Consider the following 23,843-nt stretch of genomic DNA (forward strand, 5'->3'; position numbering starts at 1 on the left):
CCTAGTGGTGACTGACCAAGAATGTGATCTTGGTGGACAGCTTGATGAAAATGTCAACCCAGTGTGTGGCTGCTGTGAAAAAGGCAAATTCATGTTAGGTATAATTAGAAAAGGAATTTAAACTAAAACTGCCAATGTCATACTGCCAATATACAATTTTAGTTAGCAGTGTGACCACACTTGGAATACTGTGTACAGTTCTGGTCACCATGCCTAAAAAAAGAATACTGTAGAGTTGGAAAAAGGGCAGAAAAGGGCGACTAAAATGATCAAAGGGCTGGAGCATCTGCCCTATGAGGAAAGGTTATAACATCTGGACTGTTTAGCTTAGAAAAGAGGAGAGTAAGAGGGGACATGATAGAGTGTACAAAATTATGCATGGTATATGTGGATAGGGAGACATTTTTCTTCCTCTCTCATAATACTAGAAGCTGAGGTCATCCCATGAAGCTGACTGATGGGGGCTTCATGTCAGGAATGGATCATCCTTGCCCTTCGGAATCAGCACCACCATAGACAAAGCTTCAGGCTAATATGACTTCATTTGCTAGAGACTAGCCTCTCTACAAATGCAGATTCAAGGAAATCCTCAGACTGCTCCAGGTCCTAAACAACTAATCAACACCAATCTCTAAGCAGAGGAGATAAGCCAGAGGCTAGAGAAGTTGCTGGCAGTTTGGGTATGAACATCATGCCAAGCTTGCTTCACAGTGATGCTTCTCCCTTAGGGTGGCTCCCTCCTACATTGGGATGCTTCTCCCTTAGGGTGGCTCCCTCCTATGTTGGCTTCCAAGAGTGGCTATCCTGGTGGAGCATCTGAGCCCTGCCCCTAAGTTTTCCTGCTTTGCCTTGCAGTGCACCCTAGCATCTCTCAAGTCACGCCCCCACCTCCTTCTCCTCCTCCGAAACTTGACTTCCTACAGGGGAAGGAAGGGGGCAGGGACTCAATCTGGGCCATCTGTTTGTCAAGGCCTTTGGAGGAATCTCTCTCAGCATCTAGGAGCTTGTGGGCAGGTCCCTCTCCCAGGCTTTGATCCAGCAGTTCTAACTCTGACTCAGAACTGGAGGTGTCAGACATCTGAAAGGGTTGGGATTCATCTCTGACACTTCAGGACAGATAAAAGGAAGTACTTCTTCATACGGTGCATAGTTAAATTATGGAATTTGCTACCACAAAATGTAGTGATGGCCACCAATTTGGATGGCTTTAAAAGGGGATTGGACAAATTCATAGAGGATAATGCTATCAATGGCTACTAGTCCTGATGGCTATATGCTATCTCCTATATCAGAGACAGTACGCCTATGTATACCAGTTGTTGGAGAACATGGGCGGGAAGGTGCTATTGCACTCATGTCCTGCTTGTGGGTTTCCCGTGGGCAGCTGATTGGCCACTGTGTGAACAGAATGCTGGACTAGATGGGCTTCACCTGATCCAGCACGGCTCTTCTTATATAAAGGTGTGAGAGAGGGAGTCCTAGAATGGACAGGAAACTGGCACCCCAGTGGAACTGCTACATAAAGCAGTTTTTCTTCTCATGGTGAGGCCAGCCCTGGGCATCATAATCTGGTGATCCTCACCAATTCTGTGCCATGAATTCGCTACACTGGTGTACTATTTTTGTAGTCCCTCTAAATGGGTGAAGCCATAGAATTAAAGGTCTAGCATTCTTCATCTGTTCTTCAGGAGTGCCATTTCATATTTGTGGTTATTTTATAACCCATAATAACTACAGTTATCAACACAGGACAAACAGCCATTCCTCCCCTTTAACCAAGAAGTATTTGTGTCATTGGCATGTATACCTGGTACATAAATCCAGTTAAAGGCTTATAACAGCCTTCTGCAGCTTGCTACTCTGCAGATGTTTTGAACTGTGACTCCCAGCAGTCCTAGACAGCATGGCCAATGGTCAGAGAACCCTGGGAGTTGCAATGCAAAACATCTGGAGGGCACCAGGAGGTTGGGAAAGGCAGAATTACAATAGTCACTCACTGTATTGAATGAATGAATTACCTATGGATGCTGCTGGGAAACAATATCTTGTAATCTCAAGAATGGTTGGGGAGAGGTGTCCCCACCCTCCATAATGGCTTCATTGCGGATCCTCACTGACAAACAATGTTCATGAATACATGAAGGTTACAATCCCTCTGTACACATACTTGGGAGCCCTGTTGGGCTGCACTCATATATTTTTATTTCCTCTTGATCCATACGTTACCCTTCTAGCTTGAATAGGTATTAATAGTGTATGAACTTCATTTTATTTAGGGAAAGATTAGGATCAAAATCTCCTGCTTTTTAATGACATGGCCAGGTGTTGCTTCCCCCACCTCCCCCAAGTATCACTACCAGTCTGAACAAAAGCATGTGTTTGCTGAAATAAGCATCTACAAAGAGGTCTGCAATACTTCTAAGAATGACATTTCAGTATTTGAAATGCAGGCTGACTACAATACAATTGACTACAAATTGATGACAGAGACAAGAGAAGAACTAAAAAAGGTCTTTTATGTAAGGCTGGCATTTTCTTCCATTATAATCAGCTAGCCTCACTGTAGTAAAGGTTCCCATTACCCATGCCTTTCCCTTTTCAAGGACTGAAGACTGAGCTATCCCTTTGATTTTTCTTGTTGCCAGGTTGACAGAAAGGATGAAGGAGATGGTATGTGTTTAGAACCATAGGGCTTCTGGATATAAAGATAACAGAGCGAGTTACAGAGTTTCACACAGAAAATATCAAATATATTCTCCCAAATCCTCCTTTCAGTTGTTCAGCAAAAACTATCTACAAATAAACAAACTAGTTTGCAACATTGTTTCACTCTCCTACCTGACCAAGAACCAGAGTAGGACTCTGCAGATGAATAGGCAAGGTTATAAAAGTTTGATTCTCGGTGACTAGAACCCGGAAAGCAAATTTATTCTCCACTCCAATAGCATCCTGAATCTACCCTTAACCATCCTATAGGGAATGCTTTTTATGGGGAAAAATCAAGTGAAGCGACAGTGAAGAATACTATTGGGACTCCAAACCACAATAAACGGCCAGCAATTGCACATCCCATTTCAAAACTTTAAAAAGAAAAGTTTTATAAATAGATATTAAAATGTGAAACGGTTTGGCAGAAAATGGCACCTTCATCCACTGAAGCTGGCATTTTACGCTGAAGTGTTTCACCTGTTAAAACCTTTTATAAAAAGTTTTCTTTTTAAAAAAATATTTTGCAATGGGATGCATGATTGCTGAACGTTTATTGTCATTTCCACTGGTGTGTCATGTGTATCGCATCGCCTACGCATCTGTTTATTTGAATACTATTGTGGGAAGAACCATCCCTGATGGCTTTTAGATGGGTAGTAAAGACATATTTATTTTGCCTTGCTTTTAATGGTGTTTTAAGTTTGATATTGAAGTTTTATTGTTTTATTGTTGCCGCCCCCTTTGGTGTTTAATCTCTGTTCTACTTTTGTTGAGATGTCTAACCTTGTTTTAGTGATTTTATAGTTATGCATTTACTGTAAACCACTTTGGGGGAGTCCCTATCTCGACAGAGAAGTAGTCTAGAAATGCTCATAAATAAAAATAAATAAGTCTTAGGTGATTTCCTGCCAAACGATGTACTTAATAACACATTTTAAATATTACAAAAATATTGTGGCACCTTAAAGTATAATAAATTTATGGTGGCATAAACTTCATGGACTAGAGTCTTCTTCATCACATGGATCTGCTGAAATGAGCTCTAGTCCATTAACCTATATTGCTATAAAGCCAATGACTTCATTTTGGATACATGGCTATCCCTCTGGAATTTGTCACATGTTAAAAACTGAAATGCATGGGGAAATGGAAAAGTATGATACGATTCAGGGGTGTCCTGTTTATCTTTCCTGTTTTGAGCATTCTTGCTCTTTGGGCTGAAGGGAATTACAAATCAAACTAACTATATATTGCAGTGGGACTAAGAGACATGGTTAGATTAAAGGGAAAGCGAAAATGAAGATAAGTGTAGGAGACATCCATCACGTTTTCCCCACAACAGTGGTGAAGCTCAGACTGAGGAAAAGTTTGTGAACAATTATTCTCTAAACCCATTATTTTGCACTCACCATGCAGAATGCAAATTTTGATCATTATGTAAATTGTCTGGTTGGTGTAATTTATGTAATTCCAAGTATTTAATTAAGTGATTTTTATTCCTGAGCAATAGTGCAGGCATTCTATTAAACTCTTCTTAATCGAGAACTTCTAGAGGAGCTGTTTTTGATAGTTTTACTAGGTTTTCTTCTAAAGTCTATGCACAGCGGAAAATGTAATGACTTAATTTTATCTGATTTGATGTTCTACTTGAGACAGCTTGGTATATAATTATTACACAGCCCTTCCCCCCACCCCATGTAGTTTATATACTGTGTAGAGATGTAGTGCTTGCTGATTTTGTTTAATAGCTAATTCTGAAAACACAGGCACCCCAGTGTTTCTAACACATGAAGACATATGCATATGCATAGGATATATGTGGGGCTTCCATATTCTCTTCAGTGCCTGGGTATGCACTCAGTTTAGAACTGCATATATGGAGGTTTCCTTGATGTTGAAAGTATACCTTAAGGGACCTTGTTTTGTATATGAGTAAAACCAGTCTGGAGTAGCATCATACTAAAAAAAATTTTGCTCAGGCCAGGGTACATAAAGAGGTTCAGTTTACAATGGTTACCATTTAATTCTACGCAATAAATCTAACACCAACCATTTTGGCTTTCCTTCATTTTAAAAAATTGTTATTATTTAATGTATTTAATGAATGGTGAACATTCTCCTTGCTATTTGGTACTTGCAAATAATGGAGGGGCACCTGCTTCCAAACAGTTCAGTGTATACCTCACAGCCCTGCAGAACTTGGCCCCAGGGGGTTGTAAGAATGTTCTTCTGCCAAAGAATGAAACTGTGCTCTCTTTGTTTTGTAGCTTCTCCAAATACTGGCTTACTGTGCATAGGATTATAATACAAAATCTTGCTTTTGTAATCACAAAATTGAACTGTCCTTAAGGATATGCAGCTCATCAATCCCATATTGTCTTTCTTTTAAAATAACCACCTGCTTCAAAAGCAAATGGTAGTTCATAATGTCTTGAAGACCTCTCCCGCGCCCCCTTCATATTTTTCGGGTGAGGCTTGCTGTTCAAGAGTAGCATAGTGGAATTATCTAAAAGAAGCTTTGATCTCCAAAAAGGTTTGCTTTTGATGGTTTTTTTCCCATGCAAAAATTCATGGCCATTTGCATAGCCTTTGTGATAGATAAGACATATTTATTCATTATTTGTCTTCACAAGCATTTATCCCAAGTTTGCTCCTCCAGTAAAACTTTAAAATATTCTACACTTTTACTCCATTTTTATACCCATGGGAAAAGAGGCTGATTAAATGCAATGTATGGTCTTGGAAGGATTTGTAATGTATATTTCCCAGTTAAGTAATACTGATGATTTTTTTTCTATTAGGAAGGCGTCACCTTTTTTGTGGAGAATCTATGGGAAGAGGACAATACACTGCTATTGATTTTCATTTAGATACTTTACATTTTCTCTTTTTTATCTGATCTGGAAAAAAATGCTGATCTTGAAGACTCTTGCCTAATTCAGATGCTTGATGGCATCTGCACAGCCACCTGTAGAAGTGTGCAAGGCCCTCAGTGGGTTTTTGACCTACAAGTGATACTGTGGAGTATCACATAGCTCCTATGAAAGGGTGTCTCCACATGGGTCCTATGTGATTTGCATGATACCCGTGTCCCTTTTTTGAGTTGCTACAGTTATGAAAATCAGATCAGAAGATGGTAGAGGCCCTCCATAGAAGCACCATTTCATACCATCTGCACCTCCATGTGATCTCTGCTTGGTCACAATTATGAAACTGGTCCTCTGACTTTCCAGCCTTGTCTACACACAGGCTCTAAGGTCAGGTACCCCCCTTTCATTGATGCTTGAGGGGGCTACAAAATTAATTCATTACATGGGCAATATTTCTCTACCTTCCAGCATGATGCTGATTACAGCATGGTAATATAGGGAGAGTTGCCTGGGCAAAATGGAATTGCTTCCTTTTCTTCCAGTGATATGCTGCAGTGCAGAGTTGGAAGATATAGTCACTCTGTTGCCTGGGCAATTGGGCAACTTCCCCTGTCTTCCGGCACTATGAGCCTTCAGCACAACATTAGGAGATAGGGATGTGTGCCATCAATTCTCCCTGTCTTTTGCGCTGTTATGCAGTGTGGGAAGGACAAAATGACACTGGTCACTGTGGTTTCAAGTTTATGAGAAGCTCCCCAAAGAGATAAATTTTAAGGTACTTTTTCCCTTCAGGGGAGCATTTGCAGCCCACAAATCCCCCATTTTGCCCTTGCTTTTCTCAAAGCTGTTACTTTAGCTCAGGGTTAGTCACAAGGCTAACAGCAGTCCCATGTACTCTTGCAGGCAATTGTGTAGGAGTTCCTGAGTATCTGAACTGGAGCTTGCTTTTCTTTTTATTCTGCTCCCGCCCCCCATTTGTATTTCCATAGTGTTCCAGCAGAGGGACTTGACTAATGTGCCAAACATTTCTTTCATATTTTTTCAACCATTGTAATTCAATATGATGGAAAAAATATGTTTGAAAATAAATTCAAAGGAGAAGAACATGTTGGAGAAATTCTAATGGGGTGGGTTTGGGGTTTTTCTGCTTACCTTATTTATGAGGTGCTTGAGGAGTGTGCACAAATGTTCTGGCTTCCATTGTACAATCATGTCTCTGGAAGCCTGTAGCTTCCTTGGCTTCCCATACTTCAGTGAAACCCTAGAGGAAGTAGGGATGTTGGAGAATTTCTCCACGAATCTCCGGGGGGCCGAATGCAAAATGCATTTGGCCCCCCGAAATTGGTGGAGAAACGGTCCGCCCCCCGCGATGGGACTTACCTTCAGCGAATGTCCCACGCGGCGGCGGCTCCCGGCGGCGTTTCAGCGGCGTTTCGGCGGCGGCCGGTCTTCCGACCAGCTGCCTCCGCTGCCATTTCCAAGTGAAAAAAACAACAACAAACCAACAAACGTGATAGGCTACGTAAAGATTTACGTAGCCTATCACGGCTAGATTTTCAAAAAACACCGTGATAGGCTACGTAAATCCTTACATAGCCTATCACGGCTGACTTTGGGGGGGGGGGAAGCGCGTACACAAATGGCAGCGCCCATGGGCGCTGCCATTTGCGCACGCACTTTTTTTTCTTTCAAAGTCAGCAGTGATAGGCTACGTAAGGATTTACGTAGCCTATCACGGTGTTTTTTGACAATCTAGCCGTAATAGGCTACGTAAATCTTTACGTAGCCTATCACTTTTTTTTTTACTTTCCTTTTTTCTTTCATGGCCAGAGAGGTGGGGCGCTCCCCCTCGGCCAGAATTTCGGCGGGGAGGGATGTGGCGCCTCCCCCCCGGCCAGAATTTCGGCGGGGAGGGACGGGACGCCTCCCCACCCGCCAAGAATTTCGGGAAAGAAACGGAGCGCCTCCCCCCCAAAAAACAGCTGCAGGACCAGGTAAGGGACTTTCATCCATCCCTAAGAGGAAGCCCTCATGAGGTAACTCCTCCCATAGGGCTTTTAAAGAACATGAAGTGAAGTCAGTCTGGGAGGCTACAGAGTAATGGAGAGATGTGTAATAGGAAAAAAATACATGCAGCACTCTTGCCCACCTAGCAGTGATTAGGGAAGCTCAAAAACACCACTGAAATTGGTGAAAAAACACCACTGAAAAACACCATGGAAATCCTCCATGGACCAAGGGATGGCAGAAAATTCTGCCACGGATTCCAGTGAGGCTGGATTCTTTAGAATCCGCACCCCCGGAATCCGTGGCGGAACGGCCTCCTGCCCCCCCCCGCGGAATCCCCACGGGACGGCACTTACCTGGGGCAGATTCCTGGCCGGCCGTGGCCGAGCTGCTGCCGTTGCCATTGCCGTCCTTGCAGCTGTGATAGGGTATGTAAGAATTTATGTAGCCTTTCACGGCTGGGTACAAAGGAAAAAAAACCCCAGCGTACGCAAATGGCGGCGGCTACGGCAGCCACCATTTGTATCCCCTATTTTTCGCCGATTTATCTTACGTAAATATTTACGTAAGATAAAATGGCGAAAAAAAGGGGAACACAAATTGCGTAGTGGGCTATTATACATAAATATTTACGTAAGATAAATCGGTGAAAAATAGGGAACGCAAATGGCGGCCGCTGTAGCCACCGCCATTTGCGTATGCTGGGTTTGTTTATTTTACCCAGGCGTGATAGGCTACGTAAATTCTTACATACCCTATCATGGCTGCAAGGATGGCAATGGTGGCGGCAGCAGCCCGGCCGCGGCCGGCCAGGAGATCAGCTGCCGCCAGAGCCAGAACCGCTACCGCCGGAACCGCCGCCGCCAGAGCTGCTGCCAGAGCCACCGCCGCCGAATCTGCCAGCCATCGAGGATTCCGGGGGGGAGGACCGGATCGTCTCCCCCCATCAATGATTCCAGGGTGAGGGACGGAGCGCCTCCCCCCCCACCGCGAAAGATTCCGCGAAATGGTAGTTTCGCACATCCCTACATAGACCCCAATGAGGCCAGAATCAACAGAAGTCCGTGGAGGATCAGATCTCTTACCTCTGCCTCCCTGCAAAGTCTTCATTGGCCGGATCCTGCCTGCCACCGGCTCCGAAGCCCCAGTGATACGGCCACCACTGCCATATCGCTGGCTGGACTGATGGACTGTGGATGCAAATGGCATCCACTATGCCATTTGTGTCCCTTCTCTTTGATGTGATAGCCTACGTAAATCTTTACATAGCCTATTGGGTGAAAAAACAGGGATGCAAATGGTGTATTTGTGTCCCTGTTCCTTCGCACGATAGGCTACTTAAAGATTTATGTAGCCTATCATGTCAAAGAGCAGGGATGTAAATGGCGTCTGCTATGCCGGAAGCCATTTACATCTGCAGTATGTCAGTCCAGCCAGCGATACGGCAATGGCAGCTGTATCACTGGGGCTTCGGAGCTGGCTGGAGGCTCCGCGGAATCGCTACGGAGCGGAGCTGGCCAGCGAGGATTCCGGGGGGAGGGACGGATCGCCTCCCCCTCCACGGACCCCCCCCCCGAACGGCAGGTAAGTAATTTGTACATCTCTACTTTCATGGGGGAAGAAAGAAGTTGTGTTACAACTTGCCAATGGTGAACCCCGCCTATGAAAAAGTGTTGGAGATTTTTTCCTTCCACTGGAGAAATTTAGTGAAATTGTGCTGCCCCAGTTTCTCTGCTCACAAATAGTGTGGAGAATTCGGAGAGGCCATTTGTGCACAGTTTTACTCTTGACAGCCTTTATGAGACTTTGCTACTTCTTTTTCCACCTGTTTGTCTCATGATATGCATGCCAAAATTTCATAATGAGATTTCTCATAAATTTCTCATTCTTAAATTATTTCTCCATGTTGCTGTTAGGCTGCTTTCCGGTGTCGCATTTATTGTATGACAGCCACAGGAAATCATTCAGCTTTGTCCAATGATGGTGTTGTTGATGATATTATTTCATATCTATATTCTACATTGTAAATAAGACAGATCCCTACTCCAAGTAGATTGTAACTGACATTTTGACAATAGGGATGACAGCAGAAGTAAGGAAGAGACAAGAGGAGCACAGGATAAATGTTAGCAAGTCCAGTAACATATAATTTTCATTTTTGTTGGGGAGTGAGGATGTAGGGCACAGGCCAGAGGCCTCGTGCAGGAGAAATTTCTCCACTGACATGTACCAGTTTTCTTGCTTGTGTCTTTTTATTTATTTATTTTTAATTATTTGTTCATTGGGTCCCTTGTTTTCCCTCCCTGTATTCATTTTACCTTGTGGTGAGCGATCATAACATCTCTTAAGTATAGTGGCAACTGCCATGATAATGTGCTTGAAGGGCAGCATATAAAGAAAAACAATTAAATAAATAAATATTGTTCCAGTCAGCTCTTTAGTTCACTTTAAGTAGTGTCTAAAAAGCCCAAGCTAGAAGCGACCAGCACAGCCTGTCAAAGCTCCTATCTTGAGTCCTACCAAGTCCCTTCCCCAGCTCCATTAAAATGCTTTAGGGGAGCTTCCCATCTCACAATGACATTCAAGGCCATGTACAGGTGGGTCCATTCCTTGGCTCCGGGGCTAGTGAGATGGGCTTCCTCTGAGCTCATAGTCTGAGTTGTTAAAAATAAATTATAAAGACTGAGGTGTGAGTATGGGGTAGTAACTGGAGACAAGATGTAGTGACCCATGTAAGAGAGGATACCCAGACCGTCTTGCTTTAGTGATGAGATGTATCTGTTTTCTTCATTTTAGTCATAATTTTACTCATAGCTTGAAGCTAATGTGAGATTTGAACCAGGAACATCCTAGTTCAAATCTCAAAGAGTTTTGCACTCTTAGACAGAGTACTACAGCAACTCTCCAGGCAAGTGGAACAGTTCTTCTAACCTCTGGTTGATAGCAGCTGATGGCACAGAAAGACCTGGATTTCCAAAGATCAAGGTTAGTTTCTGTTACTCCAAGCAGCTCAAAGAATACGTGTTTGACAATATGCTCACCAGATTACCAGCTTCAGTAATACTGAAAGACTGACAAGGGAAATGAAATGCAAAAGCATATCTATAGGTCTTTGCCAGAAGGTTTGGAGGTGAGGATATTTCCTACAAGTCATAAGATTCTCTTCTTTCTTGTTTAATGCTGTGTTCTGTGGGCCACTATGGAAGAACTACATATTTTGTCTTTCAAAGTATCTATATATCTAACAGCCCAATCCCTTCTTCATTTCCTCAAAAGCTAAAACCCCATGGATTTTGGTAGAACTTAATCCTAAATAAATGTCCATAGGACTGCAGCCTAAAGATTAAAAAAAGTGAAATGGATGGAACTAACAGTGGAAAAAATATTTGTGAACTTGGTAATGAACAATTATTCAGAACAGTCAATGAGCACAGTTATAGAAATCCTTGAAAGGTTTGGAACTTCACCACCCTCCCCCTGCTGTAAACAGGAGTTGTTGTGATGAGGCAAAAACTTATGATGCTAGTCTACTCTTTCCATTTACTTGAAGTCAGGGCTGGCATCAAGGGTTGCCATGGTTGGACACCTGCTGAGGGTCCACACCCCAGCAGGGGGCCCACTGAAAAGAGCCCCCTGGACCTCCACCACTTCACTACTGCAAGTTGTTTACCCCCTCTCACTCTGGCCCAGACAAGTCTGGCAGTCTGAAGGAGGAGCAGTAGATGCTACTGCCTGTTTGTTCATTGGATTTCTGCCTGGCAAGCAATCATGTGAAAGCAGTGCAGAGGAGGAGCAGTGGCAGTTGGCAACAATACTAGTAAGATGGTAGACTCTGATGGAAGGGAGCCTACTGAGGGTGTCTTGCCCAAGGGCCCACCCAAACCTGGAGCCAGCACTGCTTAGAGTTTTCACTGAATTTAACCTAAAGCGTTTGGGGGTGCACTTTTTGGAGTTCTTTTCCCAGGAAAAACATTGAGCGAATTTTAAGGTGAGCAAAAAGAATTTCCACAAGACTAATGCATTTCCTCAGTGGATTTGTGCCCTGAATTCTGCCTAAATCATAATTTGAGGTGAATTAGGATATTATTGAGCAAAATGTGAGGATTTCAGTTTCGATAAGAATTCGCTTGTCCCACAACATGTTAAGTAATTAGAGAGATCTCCAATGGCACCTCTGTTTTTTGATCCTCAGTCCCAACTTCCTATAAATCTCCATTTGTCTGAGACTGATGTAGGAAGCCATCATGTGTATCTTGGTTTAAAATAAAAGCATCCTTCAAAGTTGCCAAGTTCACGTATCACAACCCTGGCTTATCGTGTATGAACAGCGTGTGCGTACACCCTGCCCAACTGGTCCTGCTGCAAGTGCAAGGGGCTAAACAAGCCACAGACCTTCAGCAATGTGCAAACTGAGATCTTTGGCTTCAGTGGCTTGTAGTGAATGCAGCTGGGCAACGTTTCCAAGAATGCTGCATGTAAATAACCCTGAGTTATCATGACATGTGAAACACCCCCCCCCCCAAATTTAAGCAGAGGAAGACCAGGAGAGGACTCCTTCCAGCTGCTTTTCTCCCCCATGGGAAGAATGATAGAGGTACCCATACCTTTTGCCTTGCAGGCAGAACAGTAATTGGGGGAGATTTTTAGCAGCCCCTCCCACCCATTCCTTGACTTACATTTGCAGTTTTCTGAAGCCATTTGTTTTCAACATTTTGGGGGCACAAACTGCTTTCCAGGTGCAGTTAGGGCTTGGGTATTCTTTCAAAGTCAGGTGGTTATTATATCCTCTTTATTTATGTCCTTGTCTTTGGAGCCTACCATTTACTCTCCCCCTGAAAAGCAAAGGTGGGTGCTGGTCTGAGGGACCACAGTCACAGTGGAAAAGTGGCAAGGATGGGGCGGGGCGGGGAGGCACAATTTGCAGAGGTCAGGAAGTGGATGGGGTGTGTGCTTAACTCTCCCACTTACTATTTTCCCCTGCAACCCCAACCCCCACTACTTTCCCTAGCATTTCCACTTTAGCGCTTGCCTCTGCCCTACAGACCATTAGGTCTACCCCTATAGATCTTCAGTGATGTGTGAAATGAGACCTCTGGCTTGTCTCTCCCCTAACAAGCCAGAGAAATAACCCATGGATATTTGAGATGTCATGCCAAGCAAACCACAGACCTTCAGTGGCTTGCAGTGAATGTGACTGGGCAGCATTTCCAAGAATGTCGCATGTAAATGATAAGTTAGGGAAGATGCCTGGCATCTATCCCCTAAAATTGCACTTTCTCCCTTCACTTTGCAGCTGATGGCATTATCCAGGGATGCCAGATCCATGTCTCCGGTTTAATGTCTTACTATGTATGTTTCTAAACTCTCTGAAGGTCAAGAATTTTTCACTGAGTAATATATATTAAACCAACAATGACTGTTTGCAATTATAGAGTACCTATTACTGTTACCAATATCCAGTGTAAACATAAGAGACACGTAGATCTTTTAATGTCACTGAGTAAGATTTAGCTGAATCAGCATGACCTTTTAAAAGGATTTCCAGCCTAAGAAAATATGCAGAGAAAAGTGTGTGTCGGGGGGGTAGGGGCGGATAACTGTATCCTATAAGGCATTACTTGCTGTATTTTACTGTAGGATTGGAGTAAGAAAAGGTTCATGCATTTTCTTAATACCTCTCTGCCCTTTTCTCAGTGATAAAAGGAAAATTTAAATTTAAAAACATACCTTGTACTTGTCACAGAATGCCTAAAAACACAAATATACATAAAATAATTGTGCTATACAGTAGGGATGGGTGAGAAATTTGTTGGGTTCCTGAGACAGAACATGGAACGAAATACGTAACAAAATCCATACAGTTTCAAGGCTTGCAATGACCTTGTGGTGGCAGGGGGATGCATACAAAAATGTGCACCAAAAAAAGCATACATTTGGAATATCCACAGAAAGAATGCATACATTTAATGCACAAAACCACTTTTCTCAATAGGAAAAATCCATACATTTAAGAAATGCATACAAATATAATGCATACATTTAGAAAAATGTGCATGGATATACACATTTTCGTGCAGAAAAAAAAGGTTCGCAATCTGAAGTAGATCTAAATTGGAATGACCTTGGGGGTGGAAAAACTAGAACCTCAATGAGATCATGACAGATTCAATCATCCCTATGGGTGCTTGTTGTTGTTGTTGTTCAGTCGTTCAGTCGTGTCCGACTCTTCGTGACCCCATGGACCATAGCACGCCAGGCCTTCCTGTCCTGCGCTCTCTCCCGGAGCGTGCTCAAGTTCATATTCATTGCATCAGTGATGCTATCTAGCCATCTCATCCTCTGCCATCCCCTTCTCCTTTTGCCTTCAGTCTTTCCCAGCATCAGGGTCTTTTCCAGGGAGTTTTCTCTTCGCATTAGGTGGCCAAAATATTGGAGCTTCAGCTTCAGTATCTGTCCTTCCAATGAGCAGTCAGGGTTGATTTCCTTTAGGATGGACTGATTTGACCTCCTTGCAGTCCAGGGGACTCGTAAGAGTCTTCTCCAGCACCACAGTTCGAAAGCATAAATTCTTCGGCGCTCAGCCTTCCTTATAGTCCAGCTCTCACAGCCATACGTTGCTACTGGGAAAACCATAGCTTTGATTAGACGGACCTTTGTCAGCAAGGTGATGTCTCTGCTTCTTACTATGCTGTCTAGGTTTGCCATAGCTTTCCTCCCAAGGAGCAAGCGTCTTTTAATTTCATGGCTACAGTCACCGTCTGCGGTGATCTTGGAGCCCAAGAAAGTAAAATCTGTCACTGCTTCCATTTCTTCCCCCTCTATATGCCAGGAAGTGATAGGGCCAGATGCCATGATCTTAGTTTTTTTAATGTTGAGTTTCAAACCAGCTTTTGCACTCTCCTCTTTCACCCTCAACAAGAAGCTCTTTAGATCCTCTTCGCTTTCTGCCATTAGGGTGGTATCGTCTGCATATCGGAGGTTGTTGATAATTCTCCCAGCAATCTTAATTCCGACCTCTGATTCATCCAACCCGGCATTTCTCATGATGTACTCTGCATATAAGTTAAATAAGCAGGGTGACAATATGCAGCCTTGTCGTACTCCTTTCCCAATTTTGAACCAATCGGTTGTTCCATCTCTGGTTCTTACTGTTGCTTCTTGACCCTCGTACAGGTTTCTCAGGAGACAGGTAAGGTGGTCTGGTACTCCCATCACTTTAAGAATTTGCCACAGTTTGTTGTGATCCACACAATCAAAGGCTTTAGCGTAGTCAATGAAGCAGAAATAGACATTTTTCTGGAATTCTCTTGCTTTCTCCATGATGCAGCGAATGTTGGCGATTTGATCTCTAGTTCCTCTGCCTCTTCGAAACCCAGCTTGTACTTCCGGTAGTTCTCGGTTCGCATACTGCTGAAGCCTAGCTTGTAGGATTTTGAGCATAACCTTGCTGGCATGTGAAATGAGTGCAATTGTGCGGTAGTTTGAACACTCTTTGGCATTGCCCTTCTTTGGAATTGGAATGTAAACTGACCTTTTCCAGTCTTGTGGCCACTGTTGAGTGTTCCAGATTTGTTGGCATATTGAATGCAGCACTTTAACAGCATCATCTTTTAGGATTTTAAATAGCTCAGCTGGAATACTGTCATCTCCTCTAGCATTGTTGTTACTAATGCTTCCTAAGGCCCACTTGACTTCACTCTCGAGGATGTCCGGCTCAAGTTCAGTGACCGCACTATCATGGCTATCAGGGACATTCAGATCTTTCCTGTAGAGTTCTTCTGTGTATTCTTGCCACCTCTTCTTAATCTCATCTGCTTCTGTTAGGTCCCTGCCTTCTTTGTCCTTTATCATGCCTGTCTTTGCACAAAACGTTCCCTTGAGATCTCCGATTTTCTTGAAGAGATCTCTAGTCTTTCCCATTCTGTTGTTTTCCTCGATTTCTTTGCATTGTTCATTTAAGAAGGCCTTCTTGTCTCTCCTTGCTATTCTCTGGAACTCTGCATTCAGTTGGCTATATCTTCCCCTTTCTCCCTTGCTTTTCGCTTCCCTTCTTTCGTGAGCTACTTGTAAAGCCTCATCAGACAGCCACTTGGCTTTCTTGCATTTCTTTTTCTTTGGCATGGATTTCGTTGCTGCCTCCTGAACAATGTTACGGACCTCCGTCCATAGTTCCTCAGGCACTCTGTCTATCAGGTCTAATCCCTGAAATCTATTCCTCACCTCCACTGTATATTCATCAGGGATATGATTTAGGTCATACCTGAACAGTCTAGTGGTTTTCCCTACGTTCTTCAATTTAAGCCGAAATTTTGCAACAGGAAGCTCATGATCTGAGCCACAGTCAGCTCCAGATCTTGTTTTTACTGACTGTATGGAGCTTCTCCATCTTTGGCTGCAAAGGACATAATCAATCTGATTTCGATATTGACCATCTGGTGATGTCCATGTGTAGAGTCGTCACTTGTGCTGCTGGAAAAGAGTGTTTGCTATGATCAGCATGTTCACTTGGCAAAACTCTATTAGCTTTTGTCCTGCTTCGTTTTGTACACCAAGGCCATGCCTGCCTGTTATCCCGGTGATTTCTTGACTTCCTACTTTAGCATTCCAATCCCCTATGATGAAGAGGACATCTTTTTTTGGTGTTAGTTCTAGAAGGTGTTGTAGGTCTTCATAGAACCGATCAACCTCAGCTTCTTCGGCATCAGTGGTTGGGGCATAGACTTGAATTACTGTGATGTTGAATGGTTTGCCTTGGATTCGTACTGAGATCATTCTATCATTTTTAAGATTGTACCCCAGTACTGCTTTTCCCACCCTTTTGTTGACTATGAGTGCTACTCCATTTCTTCTAAGGGATTCTTGCCCACAATAGTAGATATGATGGTCACCTGAATTAAATTCGCCCACGCCTGTCCATTTTAGTTCGCTGATTCCCAAGATGTCAATGTTCAATCTTGCCATCTCATGTTTGACCACCTCCAGCTTACCTTGATTCATTGATCTGACATTCCAGGTTCCTAAACGATATTGTTCTTTACAGCATCGGATTTTCTTTTCACCACCAGACACATCCACAGCTGAGTGTCCTTTCGGCTTTGGCCCAGCCGCTTCACTCTTTCTGGCGCTACTTGGAAATACCCTCTGCTCTTCCCCAGTAGCATATTGGACACCTTCCGACCTGAGGGGCTCATCTTCCAGCGTCATCTCTTTTAGCCTTGTGATACGTTCCATGGGGTTTTCTTGGCAAGAATACTGGAGTGGGTTGCCATTTCCTTCTCCAGTGGACCACATTTTGTCAGAACTCTCTGCCATGACCTGTCCATCTTGGGTGGCCCTGCACGGCATAGCTTATGGCTTCACTGAGTTACGCAAGCCCCTTTGCCACAACAAGGCAGTGATCCATGAAGGGGGTCAAGTTCATACCCTACTGTTATGCCATGGAAACCATTTGTAGCCTGTTTTGTACCCTTTGTGGTACTGGTAATGTCAGTAAAGGGATGCCCCATCAGTCAGAGGAATAATCTTTGCTTGCCAGATTCCAGAGTGCGGAAAGGAACTCTTGCCATTCACCCAGCACACATAAATCAGAAGGGTGGGATATACATTTATATTTCCCCCTCACTGCATTCTCCCTAATAACCCCCATCCCAGGAGACTGCAACACCACTGGACTACACTTCAGGGTTGTTTTACACTGCGGCACCAGGCAGAGATGAATTCATTCAGTCTGCAATCTCCATCTGAGACTGGGTCTAAATGCTGACCTTATGACTACAACATATGGCCTTTCTTTCACCAATACGTGTTGCCTCCCTCACCCCCGTCCCTCCTTTTTGTACCTTCCAGCCTGATGAAGAGTTCTGGAGAACTCAGCGCTTGCAAACTATTTTGTGACCTTTTGATTAGCCCTAAAAGTTATTACCTAACCTGTGGATTGTGTAGTTTATAAAACAACAACCGTGTAGCCCTTGTGCCTGTTAGGTGACTATGGCCAGATCTACACCTCATGTCATATTGATACTATCCCATTATAGTGATGCTATATCCCTCTTATGCACTGATACCTCACAGCACACACAATGACATCTGTTGTGGTATTTTGGATAATATGGAATAAAAAGCAGGAAATAACACTAGAAAAGTGGTATATAGAATGTGTAATGTGCCCCAGCAGGTATCAGTGTACTACAATACCAACAGAAAGCACTAGTGTAGATCTAGCCTATGTCTCTAAATCTGGACTAAGAGGTGCTCTCTCGATTTGTGTTTGGACTTCCATATCAATTAGTCCGCATTTCTGCTGTTCACATACTACAGTTTCCCTCTAAATTCTGTGAAGCTATCCCACAAACTATCTGTGAATAGTTTTCTCTAGGGCCATGCAATTTGCTGCTGACAAAAGAACTTTGTAGTTACAACAAAAGGACTCTCTAACTATGAATGTTTGTCCAGGTGAAGAGAATTAATTGGTCCCTACTGTGGGACTGCCTGTGCTGGCTTCCTAGTGCACTCTGGGGCATCCTCAGGAAGTGTTGGATGTACCCATATAGTTTAGAAGGATTTCAACATTTATTTAGAGTAGGACCCATGCAAACATTTTAGGACTGGATGCATTTGCCCTTTGAATACAGCACTAAAGCAGACGTGTTCAACTTGACTGTGGAGAAAGACCTCTTCTCACTGAGGCAATCCCACTATTATAGCCACCAATTGTGGAGGATCACCCCTTACCTATGGGCAATCCCTCCCTTCATTTCCACTGCCACCATAAATCTACACGTCTTTATTTAATATATCCCTTTTTCCTAAGGTGATCATTAGGTGTGAGACAAATAACATCTGTCATGCCCTGACTGGAGTCCTCCTCCTCAGAGGAGGAGCTAGAGGCCCCAGAAGCCCAGGGTACCCCAGACCAGGGACTGCCACCAGACCCACAGGAGCCTGAGCCCTCGGGGGAGGTGGTTGCAGGGCCATCCCTGTCAGGAGAAAGGGACTCTGCCTCTGAAGCAGAGGCTGAGCCACCCCCTGATCCCCGGGAGCGTCGTCACCTCAAGCGATAGGCTAGCAGGGCTCCTGTGCGAAGGAATGCTGGCCTCCAGAAAAGGTCTCCTCGGGAGAAAGTGACTCCTTAGGAGTAAGGCTCTGGGAAGGGAGCTCTGATTACTGCAGCTGAGCTCTGAGTGGGGTCTGGCTGGCTTTGGACTTAAAAGCCTTCACTGGAAACCCAGCCAGTGTTGGGACAACTCGGTCCATCCAGCCTCTGCTGTGTACCTTGCCTCCTGAATCATGCCCTGTGATGCTCTGTTTACTGACCTTCTGGACTGTGTAACGTACCTGGCTGATTTACTGTGGCTGACCTCTTGCATTTACCTTGGCTGCTGCTGCTGCTGCTGCCGCCTGACCCTCCCTGCCTGCCTGCCTGCATTCTGAGCTCTGCCTAGATTTTGGCCACTCCTGCCTTAGCCTAAACTTCCTTGGACTGAAGCCTGTGTGCTTCACCATTTGCTTGCCAACTTGACTATTCTGTTGTATCACTCACTCCCTGACTGTATTGGTCTAGAGCAGGACAACATTAGAGATAATAAACAAAGATAAAGAATATGTTACTAAGAAGGAATAAAACAAGGATGCTTATTTATGATTCCTGTTAATTTAAGAACAAGCTTTCTATGTTGTTAATTTAAAAATAGGGCTTCTGTATTGTTACTGTTGTCACCAATCAGATGTTAGAAGCCCTAGTTCCTAAACCTAACCAAACTTAAACTAATTCCCCTATGAAGATCTACCATAGTTAAATCACGGGCCTTGGGATTAGGGCTTGATAAGCAGTGGAACCTTTAAGGCTGTTCACTAGGCTTCCCCCAAAGCCTTCAGTTGGGTCCAGCAGCTGCTCTGTCTTCAGACTACCACCACCAGCTGACACTCAGTCCTCAGCTCCAAACGCTGCTCCAGGAGTCTTCCTCTCCTCACTTGCAGACCTTCAGCTTCTGCCTCACATACTCTCAGATTGGCTTCCCAGTCTTGTGGCTGCTATTCTTCCTGGATGACATCTTTCCCAGGCTGTCATGAAGACACCTCCTGACAAAACCCTCCAGCCAATCAGCTTTGTCGTGACCAATATTCCATCATACCATCTCTGTTCAAACTCAGGACCAAAAGGCATCTTTAGAATGTGCAGCTATTCTGTAATGAAATGGTACTAATTTCAATCCAGCCTTCCTATGTATAAATCTGAAACCTGGCCTCATATTCCCCTCTCAATGGTAACAGTAACAGTAACTGCCACTCCACCAGCACACCATATCTACAATGTGTCGCTCCTCTGGCACAAACCTCAAGTAAAACACACACATTTTCCCCTCCTGCTGTTGACTACCTGCGCCTTCAGTCATTGAAACAACACATAACAGTTGAACGTATTAAAGTTTTACCTCACAAAGTTTCTTCACAGTGACACTCAACATTGGTATCGTTTCAGTTTTTATGTTTACATGATGAATTTGATCTAAAAAGAGAGAACGAGTCTCAAGATGCTGAAAAAAATAGCTTATTGTTTAAGAATGATAGCTTGTTGATTGCCCAGTGCATTTGTGAAATGCATTGGACAAAGAATGGAATACCATTATTTGCAGTCTTTCTCAAGGGAGTTCTGAAGAAGCCTTCAGAGAACTCTGTCAGGGCTGTCTGATACATTTGAAAATAGGCCTCATTTCCAGATCAGGACAGGTTGGCAGAGCTCCATTATGCAAGCTCCGCTGACCTGCCCCATTCCGGAAATGAACATTTCTGTTCTTTTCTGGTTCCTATATGAAGTGCTAAATCCCTGTTGTGCAGGGATTAGGTTTTGCTAATGCTTGGACAGCACTGGATGCTGCCCCTGGAGTGTCTGTGAATTGAGGTTGCAACGTAAGGTTCAGCTATTCACCACATCAGTGAATAAAGAACTTACTGTGGTCATTCACAGGATAACCATAAGCATCTGAGTTGCATTGTTTTACCTATTAAAATGGGATTAGAAAATGAGACTGAAATATTTTTGGGCCATTAGAACCCCTTATTTTCCTATACAGCAATTTCAGTTTTCAGGGTGTGAATGATAAATAAAATAAAAACATTATGCATTATATATGTTTAATAACTTGTGCTTATACTTTCTTTAAAAAAAGTATATTTGTATTGTTTGATGTATAGGGACACTTCATTTTTCACAAATACATTTTTGAAATTGATGTTTTTGTGTTTACTTTGGGCGGAATCCCCCCAAAATAACAAAAGCCCATAAACATAATGGACAGCTTAAGCAGAGACACCCCTTTTATCATCTGTTTCTCAAGAGAAAATATTATGGTGTGGCCTGGGTATAACTTTTGTGTTGCCATTAATTTTTGCATTCTTTAAAACTGCTGGATGCATAATTTTAGTGGGATAACATTTCCCTCCCAAATCACTTTATGTGAATATTCACCTCTCTTTGATCCTTGTTGGCACCTCTGCTTTCACAGGCTCCTGCTGTTTGGGTGCATTTTTCACCTGTTTATACTATCACCAGACTCAAATTATAACGTTTTTTTCCTGGATTGTACCACTTCAGGCTGCAATTGGAGGGTTGCATATTTGAACTTCCAATCCTTTCCCATTATCAGTCTCATCACACAGAAAACTAGCATGTCAGGGAAAGGATTATAGTGACCTTTTGTTCCTGACGTGCTAGTGTTTCTATGTGCGTGGAGTTATCATAGAGTATTCCACCAGGCAAACCTCCAGCTTTCGTGTGAAGTGCTGTACTCCACAGTTACCATTCGGTGCTCCCAAACGTACAGTCTTATAAATGCATGAAAATCAAGGACGTCTATAGCAGGTTCAAGACCTTTTGCATTCTCCTAGGAACTACACAGATATAAAGGAATGCAGGCTTGCTCTGTACAGCATTAATGTTGGTACTAAGCTCTTAAGAGACCATGGTAGCAATTCCTTGTGTGACAGATGAGTCTCAGGCAAAAATGTATGTGGGAGGAGTTGCTAGATGACTGGAGCAGGGGCAATTTTCTTTGTTCTAGTGTACTTGTACCAGCTGGGGGTGGTTTGTTGTGTTCCAATGCAGCAGCAGCAGCAGCAAATTTGGGGGGGAGAATCAATAAGATCAATACAAAGGTCAAACCAGCTGATAAAACACATTTTCTTCACTTCACTTTAAACTTATAGTTTATATTTACATTTCTCCTTGAAGTAGGTATTTATATTTTTGCTTAACGAATGTAAGGTTTTCTTTTCTTATGTTTTGAGATGACTTATTCTCTGTTGCTCCCAAGGGCAGGACTAGAACCAGTGGGTGGAAATTGCAGGGAAGCAAATTTTGGCTAAACGTTAGGAGATAATTCCTAATAGTGAGAGCTGTTCAGCAGTGGAACAGATTGCCTCGGGACGTGTTGAGTTCTCCTTCACTGGAGGCATTTAAGCAGAGGCTGGATGGCCATCTGTCAGGGATGCCGTAGGTGCACCCTGCTGTGCAGAGCCTGAATTGAGCAGGGGGCTGGACTAGATGATCTCTGAGGTACCTTCCAACGCCATGATTCTATACCACTCTAAATTGAATTTAACTTTTTACTGTAGTTGTATTTGTTTACAAATGTGTTGTCAACATAAATGATTATATGTTACTGACTTCAAATAGCTTAGTGTTTGAAGATAAATGAGCAGTAAAAGTTCCATGAGGTAATTAAAGGCAAATAAAATTCTGGAAGCATCCAGTTTAGTTAAAGAACATGTTGAAATAAGCAAACAACAGTAATGATTTCCAGTGAGGAAAACCTGCATATATATATAAAAACCTGCCCACATCCAGGTAGGATAGCTTGCTATTCTCCTGTATAGAGACTACTCCCATAAGTGTGACTGCTACTGCTTACCTGTAACTGTGGCTCTTCGAGTGATTCAGTCACACAACTCACCCTCCTTTCCTGCTACATGTGTCTTTAGAGAACTCCTTTTGCTGTGGTGTTTCCTTATATAGAGGCTGTGGTGGTGGTCCATTAACAAGTAAACAAGAAGGCTTTTGTCACCTAGTTCTAGAATGTTCCAGACTTTGTTCTGCGGAGAAGCAAAATCCCTATGTGTAACTGCCCAGATGACTGCTTACATGCTTACAGATTACATGTAACTATGGAGTATCATAGTTACATGTAAGCAACATGTTTATATAAGTGGTAGTTTGGTTTGTTGCAGGCTCACATTCTTTGATATTGGTGTCCTATAGTTATTTGGTTGCAGAGGATTGGTAGTTTCAAGTTGGGTGGCAGTCTGAAGGCTAGCATGGGTCTTCCAACTATTGCTTCTGTTAGGGTATCATCACTCTTAAGGATGGGCTGTATATCACTTAAGATTTGCTGCGGTACCCTTAATTGGTATTTCAAGTTCAAGAATGATTGTCTACGTTTTTCCAAGTGTTTGTCATCACTTGTATCTGAACAAGCATAAGTTATATCTCATTGCTTGGATGTAGATTATGGGCCTTACTGCATGCTGCAGGTGATATTGAGGTAGGTAAAACATTGTCGGTTTTCTGTATGAGGTGGTCTTCAAGTGTCGTTAATGGAACATAACTGTGGTATCCAGAAAGGTGATGTATTGTGTGGAAGAAGTGAGACTCAAGGTGTTTCTAAGATGGAAGGTAATAGTAGGGGTGGACGAAAGTCCCTTACCTGTCGTCGAAGGACGTTCGCGGTGGGGGGGGAGGCGCTTCGCTGCTCCCCCCGTGAAGTTCAGGCCGGGGGGGGAGGCTTCCCACCTCGCCCCGGCCGAAATTCAGGCCGGGGGGGAGGCTTCCCGCCTCGCCCGGCCGAAATTCAGGCCAGGGAGGAGGCTTCCCGCCTCGCCCGGCCGCGAACGCAAAAGTTTTTAAAAAAAACAAAAAACGCCCCCGTGATAGGCTACGTGACGATTAACGTAGCCTATCACAGCTAGATTTGCAAAGTCAGCCGTGATAGGCTACGTAAATTGTCACGTAGCCTATCACGGGTGACTTAAAAAAAAAAGCGTGTACGCTAATGGCGGCCCCCATAGGGAGCCGCCATTCGCGTTCCTTATTTGGTCACTGTAGTCTACATAAATGTTTACGTAGACTACGGCGATAATAAGGGCAACGCAAATAGTGTTGCCCTTATTTTTGCCGTAGTCTACGTAAATTTTTACGTAGACTACAGCGACCAAATAAGGAACAGGAATGGCGGCTCCCTATGGGGGCCGCCATTATCCGTACGC

General features: G+C 43.6%; 1 protein-coding gene across 1 annotated transcript in view; it reads left to right on the forward strand.

The window, feature by feature from the left end:
• The window catches only part of GRID1 (glutamate ionotropic receptor delta type subunit 1), a 1,081,869-nt gene that overhangs the window by 559,629 nt on the left and 498,397 nt on the right, over positions 1–23,843 (forward strand). The gene's annotated exons all lie outside the window — the stretch shown is intronic.

The sequence above is a fragment of the Heloderma suspectum genome, chromosome 3, assembly GCF_057233095.1.
Source record: "Heloderma suspectum isolate Gila_16-S chromosome 3, 16-S_ref, whole genome shotgun sequence".
NCBI classification, from domain to species: domain Eukaryota; kingdom Metazoa; phylum Chordata; class Lepidosauria; order Squamata; family Helodermatidae; genus Heloderma; species Heloderma suspectum.